Below are 5,968 nucleotides of genomic sequence, written 5' to 3'. Positions count from 1 at the left end.
GACGGTTGGGCACCTGAGGGCAGGGCAGTAGAGTTCAAAGTGATGACCAGAGTGGCTAGCACAAGCATTATGGGACACTTCTGGAGGCCGATCAGAGCGCACTAACAGACCAGGGCGTGGAGGCCGTGCGCTCTACGTGCCTTGCCAGTGTGGACACATTAGGAGTTAGGGCGCCTGCAGCTGCTTTAATGCACTTTAACTTGCAAGTGTAGCCAAGCCCTGTGTAATCTGGGACTTGTTTCAATGGATCAGTCGGCCCTGGATAGAGTTCACCATAGTTATCTTTTAAAAATGTTAGAAGCTTTCAGGATTGGACCTGTGTTCTCCTCATATATTTCTTTATTGTATCAAAGGTTAATTGGGGTCTTAGCCGCTGCTTGCCAGCTCACAGACACATTCCTTAGGGGTGTCCCCTGTCTGGGATACTGTATGATCTTGGTTTGGAGCCTTTCCTGCACATCAGCAGAAGCTGTGTGACTGACCTTTCTGTGCCAGGGGTGCTCGATGCTTTCCCAGTTCATCTGTCAGCCCATGCTGCTGCTATCTCAGTTTTTATCATGTCTGACAGTGATGGGCAGGCACTTTGCACTTGATTACAAGTGTCTTCTGCTTGCATTAACTGGGCTAAGAGCAATTCACTCTTACTGGGCTCTTGGCAATGTAGTGATCCTGCTTTATTGCTTTATTGCCCCAATAACTGCAGTGAGGCACCTCTGGAATAAGGTGTTGGGTCATTTTTGGCTCTCAACAGTACATGCTAAGGAATTGGGAGGGGGCTGAGCAAGTGGTGCCTGTAGAAATGGTGCAGATTCCTTCCTGGACTCTCTTTTTTGGGGGACAGGTTTTGACTGCCACAACCTTGTGATCTCAATGTTGTGGTGCTGGGTAGTGTGTCTGGACCCTCTCCCTTGGATTCAGAGGCATGTGAATCAATTTTTATTTTGAATAGCTCCTACTGGTTGCTCCCTGCTTTACTGGTCCTGCCATTAGATGAAGGTTGCTGTGGATCATAGATTTGGACAGCAGGGGGCAGCCTTTTGCCTCCGGTCTGTTCAGCAGTTGCTGTACTCTGACTCCCCACTGGCTTGGAAGTCCCCTGCCTTCTCTCGCCTCTGTGGTGCTGGGGGACGGGCTTTGACTCTCACCTACTTTTGTTGGCACCTAGTCAGTTACAGAGCCTAGATTTGCCTCCATTCTGTACCACTTGGTGACTTCTGCGAAGTGCACGTCCAAACCAGGTACTTTCCAGTTTATGGCTCTTGAAGAGCTGCTGGTTTTTAACCCACATTTTCCTGCTGGATCTCTCTCCTCCAGGCGCCTGTTTTCTGCCCTTCAGCCTGGGCTGACCAAGCTGTTGCTCCTGATTGTTCCTAGTTGTTCAAGCTGGAAGTTGGCAACAGCTCTGGCTGTTCAGACCAGAACCCAGATAAGGTCCTCTCTGCATTTCAGGTGGTGCTCCCTCGGTGGGCTACTCATTCTTTGCAGAATTGTTTCTCCAGGAGGGAATGCTGTGTTCCCCTCGCTAGTTGTCTCTCCATCTGTGGATAAGATCTCCTTGCAGCTAGGCACACTGCTGTCCAGGAAGGGTTTGGTGGAAGTTCCTTTTGCAACCAGTACCAAGAAGCAGCTCTAACATATGTGTGTCAAGGCATGGCAATATGCCACCCTCTCTGATCTCCCTGATATAGCCTGGAGGATGCCTCTGTTGCTGGGTGATTCTATGTCCCCATCTTGGAGGAAACTTCCTCTTCCTATGCACTCCAGAGATTTGTAGTGGAGATTCCTGCATAGCGTCGTAGCAACTAATCATTTTGTGAACCATATTACCCCCGAGGTGTCTGCACAGAGCCCTGCCTGTTCGGCTTCAGACACAGTGTTTCATTTTTTCCTGCGTCGCCCCCATTTGATTCCTCTTTTTGTTTTTCTGCAGCAGCTTTTCAGCGGTCTGGGACTCGTTTGTTCTGGGAGTGATATGCCCGTACACATTCATCCAGTTTCCTGCCTGCGTCCAGCAAAAGTAGCCATTTTGAAATCTCACCAGAACAGAATGTCCGGGGAAGAGCTGTGTGATGTGCTAGGGCTGTTCTGCACACTGATTGTGGCCCGGCTGCAGATTGATTACACCTTTTATAAATTGACTTGTAACCTGGACACTATTGGTGGACTTGTGTGTTGACTATCTTTTGAGAGAACCTGGTGATGCTGCTGCTGTAGTGATCCATGTTTAATGTTCACTTGAGACAGGTTTTGCTTTATTTTTGTCATTTCCTTTTGTGTCTATATGGTAATTTTATAGCATTTGAATAGTTTGTCAAGTGATTTTATGTGAATAAAGGTTTTTTGTCCATCAATCTCTCTCTCTGTCTCTCAGAGAGTGACTCCTCAGTGTATGTTGAAACCTCGCAGCGTCCTTACAAGTTTGTACAATACCAATATTTTTAGATCAGGAGTTTTTGCTCCTTGGCATTTTTAAACTTTTAAGAATCTTGTGCACTTTAGACACTTGGCCTCTTTTCTTCTTTAGTAAAGGGATAATTGTAAAATAGATTAATTTTACACGTTGGTTGGAAAATCACTGGCTCCAAAGCATTGATCAAGAATGGAATACCAAGAAATCCAGTAGGCTAGTGAAAGGGAATCCTGCCATTATTTTCTGGTTTACTCCATAATTATATATGAGGAGAGAAAAGTGATCAGGAATAGACAGCATGGATTAACCAAGGACAAGTCATGCCTGACTAACCTAATTGCCTTCTAAGACGAGATAACTGTCTCTGTGAATGAGGGGAAAGCAGTGGATGTGTTATTCCTTGACTTTAGCAAAGCTTTTGATATGGTTTCCCACAGTATTCTTGCCATCAAGTTAAAGAAGCATGGACTGGATGAATGGACTATAAGGTGGATAGAAAGTTGGCTAGTGATCAATGGCTCCATGTCTAGTTGGCAGCCGGTATCAAGCGGAGTGCCCCAAGGGTGGGTCCTGGGGCTGGTTTTGTTCAATATCTTCGTTAATGATCTGGAGGATGGTGTGGACTGCACCCTCAGCAAGTTTGCAGATGACACTAAACTGGGAGGAGTGGTAGATATTGTGGAGGGTAGGGAGGGGATACAGAGGGACCTAGACAAATGAGAGGATTGGGCTAAAAGAAATCTGATGAGGTTCAACAAGGACAAGTGCAGAGTCCTGCACTTCGGACAGAAGAATCCAATGCACCGCTACAGACTAGGGACCGAATGGCTCGGCAGCAGTTCTGCAGAAAAGGACCTAGGGGTTACAGTGGACGAGAAGCTGGATATGAGTCAACAGTGTGCCCTTGTTGCCAAGAAGGCTAACGGCATTCCATTGCCAGCAGATCGAGGGACATGATCGTTCCCCTCTATTGGACATTGGTGAGGCCTCCTCCGGAGTACTGTGTCCAGTTTTGGGCCCCACCCTACAAGAAGGATGTGAAAAATTGGAAAGCGTCCAGGGGAGGGCAACAAAAATGATTAGGGGACTGGAACTCATGACTTATGAGGAGAGGCTGCGGGAACTGGGATTGTTTAGTCTGCAGAAGAGAAGAATGAGGGGGGATTTGATAGCTGCTTTCAACTACCTGAAAGGGGGTTCCAAAAAGGATGGATCTAGGCTGCTGAAGAGAAGAGTGAGGGGGGATTTGAGAGCAGCCTTCAACTACCTGAAGGGGGGTTCGAAAGAGGATGGATCTAGGCTGCTCTCAGTGGTGGCAGATGACAGAACAAGGAGCAATGGTCTCAAGTTGCAGTGGGGGAGGTTTAGGTTGGATATTAGGAAAAACTTTTTCACTAGGAGGGTGGTGAAGCACTGGAATGAGTTACCTAGGGAGGTGGTGGAATCTCCTTCCTTAGATGTTTTTAAGGCCTGGCTTGACAAAGCCCTGGCTGGGATGATTTGATTGGGGATTGGTCCTGCTTTGAGCAGGGGGTTGGACTAGATGACCTCCTGAGGTCCCTTCCAACCCTGATATTCTATGATTCTATGATAATTCTAAAGTACAAAATAGCTTCTGTGTGGAAAATTTCTTCACACTTGACAAAACAATTTTAAAGTTTATGGCGTGTAACCCTGTGCTCAGATAGTAGAGGAGTTAATCTACATTCCAGTAACACATAAAATTCATGCAGAAAACGAAATTTAATTATTCTTCTCCACCTCTGTGATGGGGTGTACTCGCCCCACATTGGGTCTTCAAGGGTTAATCCTTCTCTTTGGGTCAAGGAGGCCACACTCCCTCAGCTCTGCTGGGCATGCTGCAGCTGGAACAAGGCTATAAAAGGAAACAGCTGACTGCTGGAGAGCTGCAGGCTCCTGTGGAAGAAATGCCTGCACTCCAGGACATGGAGGCCAGCCAGTTGGTGATGACCCATGACACCCCGGCTTGGGATGCCACAGAGGGAGGAGAGACTGTGGGGACCCCAAGATGGCAAACCACAGAGAAATGGACAGGAAGTGAGCCAGGAAAACTTTGTGGGGAGTCAGTTGTAGAACTGGAGACCAGCTTGGCGTGTTTCAGCAAGATCCTGGTGGAGGGGGAGGGCCCAGGTTCCCCTTCCCTGGCTGTTTCCCCCTGTGGGGGTGGCCCAGCTCAACAACTCTATTGATTCTGGCCACTAGGCCACACAGCCCTGACCAAAAGTGCAGCTCTATCTGGGGATGTAGCTCAGTGGTAGAGCACATGCTTTGCATGTATGAGGCCCTGGGTTCAATCCCTAGCATCTCTAACTTTTCTTTTGGGGGGGGAGGGATAGCTCAGTGGTTTGAGCATTGGCCTGCTAAACCCAGGGTTGTGAGTTCAATCCTTGAGGGGGCCACTTAGGGATCTGGGGCAAAAATTGGGGATTGACCCTGCTTTGAGCATGGGGTTGGACTAGATGACCTCCTGAGGTCCCTTCTAACCCTGATAGTCTATGGGCTCCGACTGCTAGGCCACACAGCCCTGACTGAAAGGGATTTTCTATTGGCTCTATCCTATTGACTCTGGCCATTAGGCCTCTCAGCCCTGACAGAGAAGGTAGTTATACTGACCCCGGCCAGGAGGCCTCACCGCCCTAACCAAGGAAGTCGCCTTGTGGACACTGGTCATTAGGCAACACTGCCCGAGGCCAGGGGCAGACATCCAAATTCCATATGGCCCTTCACACCACCCCCAAAGGATGATGGGGTGTACCAGCCCCACGACACCCTCCCTTTGTAAATGATGTTCCGAATCCAAAAAAGGTACTCGCAAAGCTCTCCAGTCATCAGGCTTTGTAGTAAATATAAGAATTCAGAACAATGCACTTCCACATGTAGACGAAATCCTGGGCAATGCAAGCAAAAATTCCTCATCATAAAACATATGTTGCTATTAGATCTGGTAAGAATAGGGAGGATTTTCTAAAATAAATTCACAAATTTTCAGCTTAAAACTGAAAATTTTCAGTTTGGAAATGCTATTGTGGTGCCCCTAGGAGTTGTCGTTTGGGTTCTGCATGTTCCCATTCTCTTCTATAGGGTGGGCTCCCTGGCCAGAGTACGTATCCCATCATGCATCACAAATGGTCTTCCCTTTTGGAGAGGGGAGGCAGTGCATCATGGGAACCCTCTAGCCACAGTGCATCATGGGAGATGCAGAGCAGCCAGGGAGCCTGGCCCATAAAGAATGGGGACATGAGGGAACCAAGATACAACTCCCATGTTCACCTTGGTGGCAAATCCAAATCAAAATATTCTGTTTTTCAGGTGTTCAGTTTTCTGAAGAAAATCAAAATTGTCCATGGAAAACAGACACTGTTCATGGACAAATGTGTTTTGTCAAAAACCTAGTTTTCTGTCTAAAAGCAATTTTGAAGGAAAATTTCCCACCAGCCCTAGTTGCTGCAGTTAGTGACATCAGAGATTCAGGTCTGGGTCATATAGTCAGGAACCAACCAGAAGGGTCTGTCATACTGGAGATGCTGCAAATTAATT

General features: G+C 47.6%; 1 non-coding gene across 1 annotated transcript; it reads left to right on the top strand.

Annotated features, from left to right (window-relative positions):
• Positions 1 to 4,668: 4,668 nt before the first annotated feature.
• Positions 4,669 to 4,740, top strand: TRNAA-UGC. The gene has a single exon. It is a non-coding gene; the product is annotated as a tRNA-Ala (tRNA).
• Positions 4,741 to 5,968: the final 1,228 nt, after the last annotated feature.

This window comes from Chelonia mydas, chromosome 4, assembly GCF_015237465.2.
Source record: "Chelonia mydas isolate rCheMyd1 chromosome 4, rCheMyd1.pri.v2, whole genome shotgun sequence".
Classification (NCBI taxonomy): domain Eukaryota; kingdom Metazoa; phylum Chordata; order Testudines; family Cheloniidae; genus Chelonia; species Chelonia mydas.
This window is presented reverse-complemented; position numbering and strand designations above follow the sequence as displayed.